Source organism: Garra rufa, chromosome 4, assembly GCF_049309525.1.
Source record: "Garra rufa chromosome 4, GarRuf1.0, whole genome shotgun sequence".
Taxonomy (NCBI): domain Eukaryota; kingdom Metazoa; phylum Chordata; class Actinopteri; order Cypriniformes; family Cyprinidae; genus Garra; species Garra rufa.
The window spans coordinates 37,723,884-37,741,614 of record NC_133364.1 but is presented as its reverse complement, the minus strand read 5'-3'; the positions used below and the strand labels follow the sequence as shown (position 1 = coordinate 37,741,614).

The window sequence follows — 17,731 nt, the reverse complement described above, 5'->3', positions numbered from 1 at the left end:
CCGAAAATGCGTGCAGGTCTCCTACCCTCTTGATGGAAGCCAATGCAAGCAGGAGCAGAGTTTTCATCGAGAGAAACTTCAGCTCTACTGACTGCAAGGGCTCAAAGGGAGCCTGCTGCAGTGCTGTGAGCACTAGCGACAGGTCCCAAGAGGGCACGGAAGGGGGCCTAGTGGGATTCAACCTCCTGGCGCCCCTAAGAAACCTGGTGATCAGGTCGTGCTTCCCTACCGACCTTCCCTCTATGAGGTCATGGTGAGCGGATATAGCAGCCACATAGACTTTAAGGGTTGAGGGGGACAGCCTACGCTCCAACCCTTGCTGCAAAAAGGAGAGCACGGCTCTGATTGGGCATCTTCGGGGGTCCTCTCCCCGGGAGGAACACCAATCAACGAACAGGTTCCATTTAAGGGCGTAGGCATGTCTAGTAGACTGCGCTCGCGCCGAAGTAATAGTGTCAACTACCCCTTGGGGTAGGTCACTTAGAACCTCTGCGTCTCGTCCAGGGACCAGACATGTAATTTCCAGAGGTCTGGACGCGGGTGCCATAAAGTGCCCCGTCTCTGAGTCAGAAGATCCTTCCTCAGAGGGATTTGCCAGGGAGGGGCTGTCGCGAGGAGCATGAGTTCGGGGAACCAGGTCCGAGTGGGCCAGTAAGGGGCTACCAGAAGGACCTGCTCCTCGTCCTCCCTGATCTTGCACAATGTCTGTGCGAGAAGGCTCACTGGGGGAAATGCATATTTGCGGAGTCCCCGCGGCCAGCTGCATGCCAGTGCGTCCGCGCCGAGAGTGCCCTCGGTCAGGGAGAAAAAGAGCTGGCAGTGGGCTGTCTCCGGGGAGGCGAACAGATCTACTTGAGCCTCGCCGAAGCGCCTCCAAATCAGCTGAACCGACTGGGGGTGGAGTCTCCACTCTCCGGGAAGCGCAGCTCGTGAGAGCTCGTCGGCCACACGGTTGAGCAACCCGGGAATGTGAATGGCACGAAGCGACCTCAGATGCTTCTGACTCCACAAGAGGAGATGACGGGCGAGTTGCGACATGCGACGGGAGCAATATTGTCCGTACGGACCAGCACGTGTTTGCCACGTAGGTGCCCCTTGAGGCGGAGCAGGGCGAGACGTACTGCAAGCAACTCGAGGCAGTTGATGTGCCAAGTCAGCTGGGGGCCCGTCCAAACCCCTGAAACTGCCTGTCCGTCGTACGTGGCTCCCCACCCGGTGGCGGGGGCATCTGTGTGTAGCACAGCATGCCTGGAGACCTGTTCCATGGGTACTCCTGCCCGTAGAAATGAGAGGTCTGACCACGGGGTGAAAGTCTGGCGGCAAGCCGGTGTTATTTGGACCCGGTGAGAGCCGCGAAGCCACGCTCTCCTCGGGACTCGGCCATGAAGCCAGTGTTGAAGCGGTCTCATATGGAGCAGCCCCAGCGGTGTAACCGCCGCTGCTGCTGCCATATGCCCCAGGAGCCTCTGAAATTGTTTCAGTGGGACCGCTGTCCTGCTCTTGAACGTATCTAGGCAGTTCAACACTGACTGAGCACGTTCCTGCGTGAGGCGTGCTGTCTGGCTGACCGAGTCCAGTTCCATACCGAGAAAAGAGATTCTCTGTGTAGGAGAGAGTTTGCTCTTTTCCCAGTTGACCAGAAGACCCAACTGGCTGAGGTGTGCGAGCACCAGGTCCCTGTGTTCGCATAACTGAACCCGAGACTGTGCTAGGATGAGCCAGTCGTCGAGGTAGTTGAGAATGCGAATGCCCTGTTCTCTGAGGGGAACAAGGGCCGCCTCCGCGACCTTCGTGAAGACACGGGGGGAGAGGGACAGCCCGAAGGGCAGGACCGTGTACTGATATGCCCTGCCTTCGAACGCGAACCGCAGAAACGGTCTGTGGCGCGGAAGGATTGAGACATGAAAGTACGCGTCCTTCAGGTCGATCGCTGCAAACCAATCTTGGGGACGGACACATCTGAAAATGTGTTTCTGAGTGAGCATTTTGAACGGTAGCCTGTGAAGGGCCCGGTTCAAGACGCGCAGATCCAAGATCGGTCGAAGCCCGCCGCTTTTCTTGGGTACTATGAAGTACGGGCTGTAAAAGCCTGTCCTCATATCGGCTGGAGGGACCGGCTGTATCGCTTCCTTCGCCAGCAAGGAAGCGATCTCTGCACGCAAGATGGGAGCATCTGCGGCCCTGACAGAGGTGAAGAGGCGGCCTCTGAACTTGGGAGGGCGCCGGGCGAACTGAATTGCATAGCCGGAAGTGATGGTCCGAAGGAGCCAGCAAGATGGGCTGGGAAGCTCTTTCCAGGCTCCCAGAAAGTGAACAAGCGGCACAAGGGGGACCACCGGCGTACCCGCGGGGGAGCAGCGAAGGGGGGGGCAGGGGCCCCGCCTCGCAGTCTTGTTGCCGGACCGGGTCAGAGCGTCTGTATGTTGAGTGTGTGAGACGCTTACCTGCGCATGAGCCGATGGTGCGTGAGTAGTCCGTCTCGCCGTACTCTCGAACCGCCCATCGTCGCTCGCTGGCGAGGGGGGAGGACGGGTGAGGCGCAGGGATGACCTGCGCACTCCCCGCAGTCCCACATGGGGACCCAGAGATAGAGAAATTTGCTGTTTTGTCGAGTATTTGGGTACCTGACGGTCGGTGGCGGGGAAAAAACAAACAAAAGATTCTCCGCCCGGCCCTCCTCCGGGGGAGGGAGTGGTGCGGTCACCATCTCCTGAAGAGCAGCATCCTCCATCTCTGGGTGGCCCGTCTCAGGGTCTCTTGTTCTTACGCTTCCCACTGGTCTTTGTGGGGGCCTGGACGGGCTGGGCGGCTGCCTGGCGACCGGCTCCACGGCGCCGTTGTGAAGGCTGCTGCGGTGGCTGCTGTGGAGCGGGGGCGGAAGCCGGGGGCCGCCCTCGGCGACGAGCAGACTGGGGTGCCGCCGGCGGACGGGTGGAGGCAGCAGCTGTACGCCGGGGCAGGATGTGACTGATGGCCTCAGTCTGCTTCTTGGCTGCGGAAAACTGCTGGGCAAAGCTCTCCACAGCGTCGCCGAAGAGGCCGGTCTGGGACACCGGAGCGTCGAGGAACCTGGTCTTATCGCAGTCCCTCATATCAGCCAGACACAGCCAGAGATGGCGTTCCTGGACCACCATGGTGGACATGGCACGACCCAGAGACCGCGCGGTCACCTTCGTTGCACGTAGCGCGAGGTCCGTGGCGATACGTAGTTCACGAAGAACTTCTGGGTCGTGACCACCCTCGTACAGGTCTTTCAGTGCCTGGGCCTGATGCACCTGTAGCAACGCCATAGTGTGAAGGGCGGAACCAGCGGAGCCGCAGGCCGTATAGGCACTGCCGATCAGAGCCGACGAGTGCCTACAGGCCCGGGACGGGAGCGACGGATTGTTGCCCCGCCAAGTGGAAGCGGCGCCCGGACACAGTTGCATCGCAACCGCACGCTCCACCGGCGGGACTGCCGTGTATCCCCGCGCTGGTCCGCCATCGAGGGTGGTTAGGGAGGAAGTCCCACTCGAGCGGTTTCGGGCAGTAAAAGGTGCCATCCACGTTCGGGTGAGCTCTTCATGCACCTCCGGGAAGAATGGCACCGGGGTGGGGCGCTGAGAACCAGCGCGGGCCACCCCGAGATACCAGTCATCCAGCCGGGAGGGGTCGGGACGTGATGGAGGATTCCATTCAAGCCCTACCCTCTCGGCGGCCCGGGCAAGCATAGCCATCATCTCCGGGTCAGTATCGGGCACCGCTGACCGCCCAGTGGACGACAGTGTGCCGTCCTCCTCCTCAGAGAGGTCTGGCTCTCCCCCCGATGCTGCGACTGACATCTGTTCGTCGGGGGGGGCCCCAAAGGTAACGGGCGGTACCCCTAAGGGAGGTCCAACCCGCTCCCCTGAGAGCCCCGGTGGCGACGGAGCGTCGGTGGAAGGAGGAGCCCCCGCCGATGGAGTGGGCGGGGGGTTCCTCACCGTCACCGTCAGATCGGCCAGCCCTCTGCTTCCAGCGACAACGCCCCCCCGGCGTTTGCCTGGAGGAACGTTTGTTCTGGGCAGAGGGACTGGAACCCCGCCCCTTTGCAGGAAGCGGAGTCTGGTCCGCAACTCCGCGATGGTCATACCCCCACAATGGGGACATGAGTCATCCACGAACGCTGCCTCAGCGTGTTGTAAGCCCAGACACGTGAGGCAGTGTGCGTGGCCATCACCCGGCGCCAGGAAACGGCCGCACCCAGAAATGCACGGGGAGAAAGGCATGTTGCCTCGTCTTTAAAAAGACGCTCAACCCGTGGAGCTCCTTTAGAAATTCACTCTTTTCGGAAATTGCTCTTATAGGAATTCGCTCTTTTAGTGCTGAGGCGCACAGGGGAGATGGCCGCAGCAACACAGAAGGTGGATGGTGAAGACCAGCTGTGTGCTTCCACTCGACACGGAAGACCACGCCGCTGAAGCGCCGTGCCGCCAACACAAAAGAGAAAAAAAGGAGGTAAGTGTTGCTTCTTGACTCGTTCCACAATAATGGTCCAGCTCCGAAGCGAAGGCTTGATGATGCATGCACCTGCTGCGTATTATATGCTCACGCTGTGATCAGCCACAGCTGGCTGCAATCATGCATGCCAATATGCATTGGCTCGTTTGTATACACACGAAGTAGATTGGTCTATCCAGGCGATATCCCAATTCGTCGGTCTCGACGAGACGTCGAAGGAACCGACTGATAGGGAACTAGATGATTTTCACATCATTTGGTAGAAAAAAACCTAGCCTACCACATCCAATTCTCGAAAGTCCCGGGAACAAATATTCTGTATGTGTTAGATGACCTTATTTCAGTGACTCCAAAAATTTAGTTTTTCACTATGCACGCATAAACGTTGTTTTCTCAAAAACTTAAAAATGTACATTCATGCTGCTTACATATTTTTGTAGTCCAATTTGTGCTAATTACAATGTATTTAGATTTAGGATATTAATATGTTTTTAACATACTGAAAAAAGCACAAATGTCAAGGCATGTCAAAACTTCTTCAGGGCCCCAAAACACCCTCAGACCCCTGAGGGTTAATGTTGTAACCCGCTGTCTGGTGAGTGTATGATTATATCTGTTAAGCCTGTTCAAGTCTGTTTCAAGTCAAGTCAAGTCTGTTAATGTCAAGTCACCTTTTGGATTATGTTTGTTGCTTGGATTTATTGTTTGGATTGCACGTTTGGACATTAATAAACTGCACATGGGTTCTCATCACATCTCACCTACAGTGGACTGATTGTTGCACTAAGTTACCTCGGATGCCACTTAATGTGGCAACACTTTACAATACGTGTGCACAAATAAGCATTAATTCATGTTTAATTAATGCACAGATAATCACGAGTTAATGTATAATTAATGAAGAATTGAACTATTTATTAATGATTACTGCATCAGCAACTATTGAACATTCTATATGATTCATAGATTAAGTAATCAATAAATTGTTATTAGTTAATTGTGCCATAATGTATAAATTCCCTAATAACTTATTTCATTCACTAATAATGTAAATTCATGTGTTAGTTACCACAGTGGTCAAAGCTATGTACTTCAACTTCCAGTTGTCTGCTTTAATTACTCATTAGCTAATGATTTGCAAAGATATGTTATGACTTTATTTATTGAGGCACAAAATTATTAACAAAGTAATATGTCATTGTGGTTATGATATAGAATTAGTCAGTCATGTGCCATAATGTGTTGAAGCCATGCATTTAAACATCCATTTGTCTGCTTTAATTAATCATTAGCTAATGATTTGTAAAGATATCATTATGTTATGACTTTACTTATTGAGGCACAGAGCTATGAACTAATTGTTAAATAATATAGTTATAGCTAATGATTAATTAAAGCAGACAACTGCAAGTTGAAATACATGATCTGAACCCATTTAGGTAATTAATACATTAATTTACACTATTAGTTAATAAAAGGGGTTATTAGGGAATTAATACATTATGACAGATTTTACTAATAACAATTTATTGATTACTTAATCTATGAATGATATAGAATGATCATTAGTTGCTGATGTAGTAATCATTAATAAATTGTTTAGTTCATTAATTAATTATACATTAACTCGTGATTATCTGTGCATTAATTGAACATGAATTAATGCACATGTGTGCACACGTATTGTAAAGTGTTACCCTTAATGTCTTAAAAGATATGTATTTAAAGAAATGAAAGTAATTTTAAAGTAGCGTTGTAGTCTAAGCATCAACAAAAAAGATAAAACTGTTTTTATTATCAAATACAATTTTTTTCCAATTTCTCTCTGAACACCTTCAAACCAGTGTTTCACAGCATCATTTAAAAGAGGTTTAGACATTAGAGTTGAAGAGACTGGCTGTTTACTGTGCACATACTGTGATAAAATATTCATGAATCAGTTTTTAATAGTGTGTCATGCTGGTTTGATCACTGATAAATCATCTCACATTACAAAATAAAATTGACTGAAATTTTTTTATTAACAAATGAAATACTTGAAGGTGTATATGGATTATTTTACTACTTTTTTATTTTACTATAACTTTAAATAAAGAAATTGTGTATGAAATGTTTTCAATTGCAATACACAAACATGATTAATTTCAGCCCAAAAAATGCAAGCCCTGAACCTACAATGCATTAAAATGCCAGCAGTGTTAATGCAATCCATTTTATTTGAAGACACGTTGCACACACTTGAACATTCAGGGCCGGTTTCACAGACAAGGCTTAGTTTAAGCCAAGTTTAGGCCATAGTTCATTTAGGATTTTAAAGTAATTTGTATAAACATGCCTTAGAAAAAAACATCACTGGTGTGCATCATGAGACAAAACGAGGGCAACCAATGAAACAAAGTTTCTTTCAGCTGAAACAGCTCAGACATTCATTTTAGACTGGGCCTAGGCTTAATTAAGGGTTAGTCATAGTTATAAAACAGATTAATAGAAAAATACTAATTTAAGTGCATATATTTTACGTTAATAAAATATATGCACTTAAATTAGTATTTTTCTATTAATCACACTGTGCAATAAATCCAGTGCCGGCGCTCCGCACACTCAGACCACGCACTGCGCGTAGGGCACCAAGTGCCTGGGGGGGGTACCAAAAAATCTGGGTCGTGAAAAATCATCACAACAGGCTACTAGTATAAACAACAAATAAAATATGTCTAAAGCATGTTGATATACAAAAGCAATATAAAGGTAATATAGGCCTAGACCAAATTAGCGGAGAAAAGGTGATCTCCTGTGCGGCCCTCTCTCCAGTCTCCCTCTGGTGCCCCCCTTCCCCAACAGTGATGCGCGGGTTGATCCAAAATGAGCGGGTGCCTGATGATGATATTCGGGTCGTTGTCGGTCGGGTCGTTTGAAATAAAGATGCCAATTAAACCTTTGTAATTCATATTGTACTGGACACAATTTTCTTTGAAATACATAGACCTACACTTTATTGGCTGAATAATATTTACCTTTTGAATGTTAAGCGTTATTAACTGTTGAATAAATGCTGAGGCAGAACAAAATGCCTGATTTCAAACACGTTTAACTGAGCAATGCCATTGTACCATTTTATAGGCTACTTTTAAACGCAAATAGCTCAGTAATGTCAGATTTATGTATTTTCTGAGAGGGGTGGGATTTTTGTTGGGAAAGTCGGGTTAGAGACGCACACTTCGATTAGACTGGATAAACACATGCAGCATCTTTATTCTTAAGAAAATGGTATTCCTAATAAATGTCCCGAATATTTGGTGTCCAATGAATTAGTCAGATGATATAATGAATAAGGCATAATGAATTATGTCCAATGCTTCTCTTTCTTTTGGGAATTATTAGACACATTTCACTGTCTTTTCAAATGCCTAGGGCTGCGTTTCCCAAAAGCATCGTAAGCCTAAGAAGTTCGTAAAAATGATCGTACGACTGATCTTAATATTACGGTCTGTTTCCCAAAAACATCGTAACTTAAGTAGCACTTGAAAATCTTCGTAGATCTACGAGTGCTCTGGAGTAATCGTAAAGCCTTAAGTGCATCGTAAGGAAACAGAGTTATGAGGGCACCTGCTGGACAACCGGCAAATTGCACCTAAAATGTACTTCTCTTCAAAGTAATTTTTCATTTTATTGGTACATATATATTTATTCATTTCTATTTTCTACTCATTACACAATTCAATATAGAAATAATAAATAAAATTACATAATAAATGTTAGAATGAAAATAAATGTTTTAATTAAAATTACAAACTTAAAACTTAAAACTTAAAACTACCGAAGTTTTTCAGGCTGTGATAATATTCACATGTCGCACACTGATTGTCATCTATTTCACTAATTGCAGAAGGCCCCACTTGAAGAAACTGAATCACTGATTTTAGAAATTGCATTAATTATCTCTTCCCTGAATTTATTCTCTTGTTAGGTTCATAATGGTCAAAGGTTGTCCTTTAATGAAGAGTACATTTATATAAAACAGTGCTGATAAATAATAACTTATTTCATTCACTAATAATGTAAATTCATGTGTTAGTTACCACAGTGGTCAAAGCTATGTACTTCAACTTCCAGTTGTCTGCTTTAATTACTCATTAGCTAATGATTTGCAAAGATATGTTATGACTTTATTTATTGAGGCACAAAATTATTAACAAAGTAATATGTCATTGTGGTTATGATATAGAATTAGTCAGTCATGTGCCATAATGTGTTGAAGCCATGCATTTAAACATCCATTTGTCTGCTTTAATTAATCATTAGCTAATGATTTGTAAAGATATCATTATGTTATGACTTTACTTATTGAGGCACAGAGCTATGAACTAATTGTTAAATAATATAGTTATAGCTAATGATTAATTAAAGCAGACAACTGCAAGTTGAAATACATGATCTGAACCCATTTAGGTAATTAATACATTAATTTACACTATTAGTTAATAAAAGGGGTTATTAGGGAATTAATACATTATGACAGATTTTACTAATAACAATTTATTGATTACTTAATCTATGAATGATATAGAATGATCATTAGTTGCTGATGTAGTAATCATTAATAAATTGTTTAGTTCATTAATTAATTATACATTAACTCGTGATTATCTGTGCATTAATTGAACATGAATTAATGCACATGTGTGCACACGTATTGTAAAGTGTTACCCTTAATGTCTTAAAAGATATGTATTTAAAGAAATGAAAGTAATTTTAAAGTAGCGTTGTAGTCTTACCCCTCAGTGGGCTTTGCTGGAGGTGTTGTGGGAATTGATGTTGTTGTTGTTGTTGAGTTCGTCTGAGGTGTGGGAACAACTCTAAGCATCAACAAAAAAGATAAAACTGTTTTTATTATCAAATACAATTTTTTTCCAATTTCTCTCTGAACACCTTCAAACCAGTGTTTCACAGCATCATTTAAAAGAGGTTTAGACATTAGAGTTGAAGAGACTGGCTGTTTACTGTGCACATACTGTGATAAAATATTCATGAATCAGTTTTTAATAGTGTGTCATGCTGGTTTGATCACTGATAAATCATCTCACATTACAAAATAAAATTGACTGAAATTTTTTTATTAACAAATGAAATACTTGAAGGTGTATATGGATTATTTTACTACTTTTTTATTTTACTATAACTTTAAATAAAGAAATTGTGTATGAAATGTTTTCAATTGCAATACACAAACATGATTAATTTCAGCCCAAAAAATGCAAGCCCTGAACCTACAATGCATTAAAATGCCAGCAGTGTTAATGCAATCCATTTTATTTGAAGACACGTTGCACACACTTGAACATTCAGGGCCGGTTTCACAGACAAGGCTTAGTTTAAGCCAAGTTTAGGCCATAGTTCATTTAGGATTTTAAAGTAATTTGTATAAACATGCCTTAGAAAAAAACATCACTGGTGTGCATCATGAGACAAAACGAGGGCAACCAATGAAACAAAGTTTCTTTCAGCTGAAACAGCTCAGACATTCATTTTAGACTGGGCCTAGGCTTAATTAAGGGTTAGTCATAGTTATAAAACAGATTAATAGAAAAATACTAATTTAAGTGCATATATTTTACGTTAATAAAATATATGCACTTAAATTAGTATTTTTCTATTAATCACACTGTGCAATAAATCCAGTGCCGGCGCTCCGCACACTCAGACCACGCACTGCGCGTAGGGCACCAAGTGCCTGGGGGGGGTACCAAAAAATCTGGGTCGTGAAAAATCATCACAACAGGCTACTAGTATAAACAACAAATAAAATATGTCTAAAGCATGTTGATATACAAAAGCAATATAAAGGTAATATAGGCCTAGACCAAATTAGCGGAGAAAAGGTGATCTCCTGTGCGGCCCTCTCTCCAGTCTCCCTCTGGTGCCCCCCTTCCCCAACAGTGATGCGCGGGTTGATCCAAAATGAGCGGGTGCCTGATGATGATATTCGGGTCGTTGTCGGTCGGGTCGTTTGAAATAAAGATGCCAATTAAACCTTTGTAATTCATATTGTACTGGACACAATTTTCTTTGAAATACATAGACCTACACTTTATTGGCTGAATAATATTTACCTTTTGAATGTTAAGCGTTATTAACTGTTGAATAAATGCTGAGGCAGAACAAAATGCCTGATTTCAAACACGTTTAACTGAGCAATGCCATTGTACCATTTTATAGGCTACTTTTAAACGCAAATAGCTCAGTAATGTCAGATTTATGTATTTTCTGAGAGGGGTGGGATTTTTGTTGGGAAAGTCGGGTTAGAGACGCACACTTCGATTAGACTGGATAAACACATGCAGCATCTTTATTCTTAAGAAAATGGTATTCCTAATAAATGTCCCGAATATTTGGTGTCCAATGAATTAGTCAGATGATATAATGAATAAGGCATAATGAATTATGTCCAATGCTTCTCTTTCTTTTGGGAATTATTAGACACATTTCACTGTCTTTTCAAATGCCTAGGGCTGCGTTTCCCAAAAGCATCGTAAGCCTAAGAAGTTCGTAAAAATGATCGTACGACTGATCTTAATATTACGGTCTGTTTCCCAAAAACATCGTAACTTAAGTAGCACTTGAAAATCTTCGTAGATCTACGAGTGCTCTGGAGTAATCGTAAAGCCTTAAGTGCATCGTAAGGAAACAGAGTTATGAGGGCACCTGCTGGACAACCGGCAAATTGCACCTAAAATGTACTTCTCTTCAAAGTAATTTTTCATTTTATTGGTACATATATATTTATTCATTTCTATTTTCTACTCATTACACAATTCAATATAGAAATAATAAATAAAATTACATAATAAATGTTAGAATGAAAATAAATGTTTTAATTAAAATTACAAACTTAAAACTTAAAACTTAAAACTACCGAAGTTTTTCAGGCTGTGATAATATTCACATGTCGCACACTGATTGTCATCTATTTCACTAATTGCAGAAGGCCCCACTTGAAGAAACTGAATCACTGATTTTAGAAATTGCATTAATTATCTCTTCCCTGAATTTATTCTCTTGTTAGGTTCATAATGGTCAAAGGTTGTCCTTTAATGAAGAGTACATTTATATAAAACAGTGCTGATAAAGCATGTGCACATTAAACATTTTTCTGCACCTATATGGATAGGCTAATAGATAGGCCCTAATACTATATTGCCACACACACCCTCAAGACTCAAGCTGTAGTAAAATATATACCCCTCTTTTCACAGACAAGGCTTAAGCCTAGTCCAGACTAAAATGCAAGTCTGAGCTTTTTTAACTGAAGGACACTTGCACTGACTGATCTTAAAATATATCAGTCCCTTTGTTTTGTCTCAAGATGGACACCAGTAATGTTTTTTTTCCTAAGGCATATTTATAAAAAAAATACTTAAATCTAATTGAACTAGATTTCAAGATGGTAAGTGTCTGTCAATATGAGGTAAACCTAGGAGGTTTTTGTAGCTCCACCTCCTCTAAAATAATATTAATTTCCTCTTATTGAAAAATGTCCTTTCTTTCTTTTTTGGTTTCAGCCATTTTGCTAGTGTCTCCACCCCAGGTATGTGCTTATTTAAATTTTTGTCCTAATTAAAGATAATTAGGCTGAACTTTTCAAAAATAAATGTAAGAGCTTATTTATTTACTTATTTATTTATTTTGATGTGAGATAAGCAATTGTTGATAAAGAAATTGATACATAATTCTACTTAAATAATTATTGTTTCAAATAAATATCGAAAATGATGCTGATGTCATTTCTGGCAAGGACTGTCAGAATTTGTTTTATGCGAGACTGGAGCAAGACAGTGTTTTTACAGTACGACATTTCCAGTTAATTTATGTTTTTAAACAAAGCTCAAGAAGAAATCACAGGACTTTTTATGTTATTCGAGTTGAATACACATTCACACAAGTAGAAGAAGAATCGGAAATAAAAAATTAGATGGATTGCTATAACAGCATGTGACATTTCAGCACTTGACCAACGGATAGCGACTCCTAAGTAGCACTTAAAGCAGGGCTACGTGCAATTGTGTTAAGTGCATTTTTGGGAAACGCACGTGAAACAATAACGAACGTTTGCAAAATGACTTGCAGAAAACGCTCTTAAGCGCTAAGATCAATCGTTATCGGGATACACAGCCTAGGTCTGTTTAATTTCCTTAATTATAACATTTCTAGCACTATTTTTAAACGTTTATTCAAGCAATAATATATAAATTATCTCAAATATATGCTTGTTTAAAACCAGGGATTAAAAACGAATTCAAAGGGTATTTTTCTTTACATTTCCAGAGAGCGAAACGAACGAAATTAAACATTACTTAATAAATTCAAAGCACTATAAATTTGTTTAATACAACTATTAATATATATGTATATAATAATATTATTTTGTCATATTCGTGATTCCTGAATTTATATATGAAAACTTCGTTTTGAAGTGCATTCGTTATGTTTGTATAAGAAAATTCGTTAACCTAGCCTATTAAATTGATTTAATATTCTTGATCATTTTTAGAAAAAGTTAAAAGTTAAGAAAAAAGGAATTAGCTTGTAGTCCAAGCGTTTGTGCTTAGGGCACCCAAATGGCTAGCGCCGGCACCTGAATAAATAATTCCACAAACAAATGACTCTCAGAAATCAGCTGACAAGTCTGATTGTTTTGAGGCAGAAATACGGAAGAAGAGTCAGATCTAAACTACAGAAGGACCTGTTTTGGATTTTTGTGTTTCAGGATTGTATAATATGGTGATAGAGTGGGTGTGTGCAGATGTATTTAAAGGTTATTTGTTGCTTTTGGCCCTCAACATATATTTTTTTACCAATCAGCTTTCTTTAGCTCGAAATGGCTCTCATTGTTTGGTGCCGTAACACTTTAGTAAGGAGAAAACATTCACTATTAACTCTGACATTTCCCTTAAAGGAACCGTATGTAGGATTGTGGCCAAAACTGGTACTGCAATCACTTTCAAAATACTGTAGAACGATGTATCCCCTCCCGCTCCCCCCCTGCCTCGAGGTTGCCAGCTAAGCTGCAGGAGTAGGCTGCTAGGAGCTTCCAACGGCAAGTGATGAGTCCTACACAGTAATTTGTTTTTCTTCTGTTAATTATGCTTATGCTTCACGAGAGATGTTTTGCGAAGTAATTATGTATCGCAGAAATTTACAGATGGCGATTAGCCAAATATTTCGTAAAGATGTACTGTAATACCACATTTCAGTCGGAACATAGGTTGTTTTCATACCCTGCTAGTGGTGCGATATAAAGCTTTTTATGAACGCATTTAGCACGGCCGACCGCGGAAAATCCACTGTGTACGGAAGCAAAGTTAGCCAAACATAGATGAATCTAACCTGTCCAGGAGAAAACTACCAACGATGGCGTCTGTCTTCAAATTCTTCTCCGTTTTCAGCCGTCTCCGTCTTTCAAAGGCATCTCCTATACAAATCCTTGTTTTATTTCGGACTTTGTCACGACGTATTTCGGATTCATAATGAGGTCTTTTACGTTTCGTAACGTTATACATGTTTTATCCGACACGCTCGTATAGCCGCAGCTGTAACAGAGCTGGCAACCCGGATCAAGAAACTCTACTGATTTCGTGATTGGTAGATAGCTGGAGGGTGGCGCCTCAGACCAAAACACAAAATGACAACAATAACATCAGTTGTGGGGCCCGTTTCAGAAAGGAGGTTAAGTGAAAACTCTGAGTATGTTAACCCTGAAATGAGGGAAACTCTGGGTTTTCGGTTTCAGAATGGGAGGTATGTTAAACCTGAGAAAGCAATGTAAGTCAAGCCCGTTTCTGAAAGAGAGGTAACTTATACTCAGAGTCAGTTACCATGGCAACTTACTCTGTGAACCTAACCTGGTCGGGAGCAGGTTTTCTTCGGTAAACCCAGAGTTTCTTTCGGTCTCCTCCCCCTTTTTAAAGCGCAAGTGATGTTTAAATACATCATTCATTCATTTATGCTTCAAAAATGCTTTTCTTAATGAGTGTTATGGAATGTAAATTTAGTGCATTTTACTTAAAACATGAAAAATAATCTTAATGCAACTGGAAACAAGATTATTTTTGTTACCCAATTGACAGATAATATGCAAAATAAGAAAAATACACTTAAAAGATTAAATAAACACCTTACACTGTACACTGTAAAAAAATATAAAAAATGAAATAAAGTGCAAAAACAATAATTTTACAGAGAGAAGTTTTTACAGAAAAAAGTTATTTTACAGATTTTTCGTTGTTTCAATTATGATATTTAACTTTAATTTTAAATTTTTTGTTTGGCAGACACAGCTTCCAGTCATTTGACCGTTTTTTTACGGGACCTTTTTTACAGTATAAAACCTTTATTTTACAAAATTTCCCTTGTTTCAGTTACAATATTTTACTTAACTTTGTGGGGTTTTTTTGGCAGCTGTATCTGCCAGTGGTTTGACTGTTTTTTTACAGTGTAAAACCCTTATTTGACAGATTTTACCTAGATTACTACAATAAAAGCACTAAATGTTCTACAGAGAAACACTGTTATTTTACAAATCATTACAATAAAAAAAACCTTCAATAAAGTTTCAAAGCATGCTCAAGGTGGAAAATGGACAGTTTTATTTAAAAGACAAAATACAAAGTCTTTACAAATGCCATATAAAATGTACATTTTAAATTTTTAGCTTTTTTTTAAAGAAATACAGCACAATTACATTTAAAATACTGTGCTGATGAAGAACATGGAACAGTTTCATCAGAATGTTTAATTAAATATATATTCAACTTAAGACAACTTCACTTGCAGAGAAAATATGTCCTGATAATTTACTCACCCCCATGTAATCCAAGATGTTCATGTCTTTCTTTCTTCAAATAAAAAAAAAAAAGTAAAGTTTTTGAGGAAAATATTCCAGGATTTTTGCATATAGTGGACTACAATGGGTTGAAGTTGAAGTTTCCAGTGACCCTTATTCCTTGGCTGGGATCATGTAGAGCCCTCTGAAGGTGCAGTGAAACTGAAATTTGGACCTTCAACCTGTTGGCTCCCATCGAAAATTGGAGAAAAATCCTGGAATGTTTTTTTCAAAAACCTTTTTGACAGAAAAAAGAAAGACATTTTGATTTAAGAATCTTTAGATTTTTTTTTTTTTAATTGGAAACAACAAGACAATACTAAGTAAGAAAAGCATTTTTAGGTGCATTAATTTATTGCACATATTTTCATCATGCAGACACTGTCAAAGTGACAAAAATGTCATGTCCTTTCATAAATAAGATTATTATTTATCATATAGTATAGGATTATTTTGATTAGACATGTGTATTTATTTGACCTGTGTCATTTTTAAATGGTAGTCAGAGCACATTAGTACAGACACTGTATGCAGAGCGGTAAAGAAAGTGTGCCTTGCTCTAATGCTCTGAGAATTTTAGTGTCATTGCCTACTGAGCATAAAGCCATCAAATATGAAGCTGATTGCTGTATGGAATGGAAGAATGGCAGATGAAAATGTATAATATATATATATATATATATATATATAACCACCACCACAGCTGTTAAATTTACTAGGTCATCTTTTCTTTCCTATAAATGCACAAATGCAACTTTTATTCTTTTTTTTCATGTTGGATTTTAATATTCTTCCAATACTTCCATCTCCTCTTCATCTGTTCTTCATCATTTTGCGAGCCTTCATGCTGTTGGCTTCATTTCATTACTCTAATTAAGAAATGCAACCGTTTGGATTAGAGAACATTTAATTTTGTGAAAGAGCATTAGACTATGTGGAAAAAGCTGCTGCAAAGTGAAATTAGACACATAATTGTTTTTTTATATGACACATTTTAATGTCAAATATTTGTAAAATCATGTAGCCTACACTCATGAACCCTTTATGCTTAAAGCTTTACCTGGTTGAATTATGTTTACTTCCATGTTTAGCTGTTTTCTTCTTCTAATTATTATTTTTTATTTTATTTTATTTTATTTTTTTGCCTGTTTGATACCATGAAAATTAATAGTTCAGTAACTTACCGTTCTGCCAGTTTTTACCTTTGATATTCTAATTATTAATAATTAAATAATTATATTCTTAATAATTATTAAGAATTAAAGTTAAGCATTGGCTCGAAATATGCAGAGGTCTTTTTGGCGGGAGCGGTTGCCATGGTGAATCATAATTTCGGAGCTCCATTGATCAGGGCTTTTCATAGTCAAGCTGCAAGCACTAAACTCAGAGTCAACCTACTCAGAGTGGATTGAACTAACTCATTTCAGCTGTTCTGTAACCGAAAACTCAGAGTTTCCCATCTCAGGGTAAGTCAACTCAGAGTTCAAGTTTTAACTCAGAGTTGGTTGAACCTCCTTATTGAAACAGGCCCGTGGGCTGCAACTCTCACTTTTAAATGACAATATCCTGGCCGGACCACTGTTGTCAGTGATATAAGTATTTGAAATGAACATGATTTCTTAATGTCTAGTGACATGTCAGGGCCATTTTATGATTAACTGACATAAATTAATCTGTAAATAAACTTATAAAAGTACAAGCATGTTTTGTCTATACTACTAGGTACTTATACTATAATGACTGGGTTAAATAAAATTGCATTACTGCAAATAGACTAAATGTCATCAGTTTTCGTCGACTAACACTAGACTAAAGCTTGACTAGACTAAAAAGAGCATGAACTTGACTCAAACTAAAATGACAGGTTCACACAGACTAGACTAAAACTAAAATTCAAAAGGAAATTCACCTTGCAGCACAAGGTTCCTGCTGGGCGCTTGTTTCAGTAGACACATTGAAGCTCTTCACGGTTACTTTAGGGCAGGGTAGAGAGTCATTGTGAATCAGCGCTGAGATATCTAGATTGGAAACAACATTTATAGAGATGATCTCAGAGATCTCAATCTTGTAAAACTTGTTTTCATAGGTTCCTTCACAAATCCTACCTTGCATGGTGAAGAGCAATATGAGGTCTCCACCCTTGATAAACTCTCTTTCAGTGAGATCTTCTTTTGCTAGGAGCTCAAAAGAGGCATATCCACCCACAAACACAGACTCACCGTCAATGTCATCTGGAAAAAAAAAACCTTTTCGAGGATCGTCCCAGTAATAGCTGCCATCTGTTACAACAAAACATGGCTTTTAAAGGAAACATATAAGCTACAGATATTAACTTTGATTCCCATCTAAGTAAACATTTGAAAATGACAGAAA

General features: G+C 40.5%; 1 pseudogene; it reads right to left on the bottom strand.

Moving 5' to 3' along the window:
* The window catches only part of LOC141332927 (meprin A subunit beta-like), a 29,511-nt pseudogene that overhangs the window by 8,870 nt on the left and 2,910 nt on the right, over positions 1 to 17,731 (bottom strand).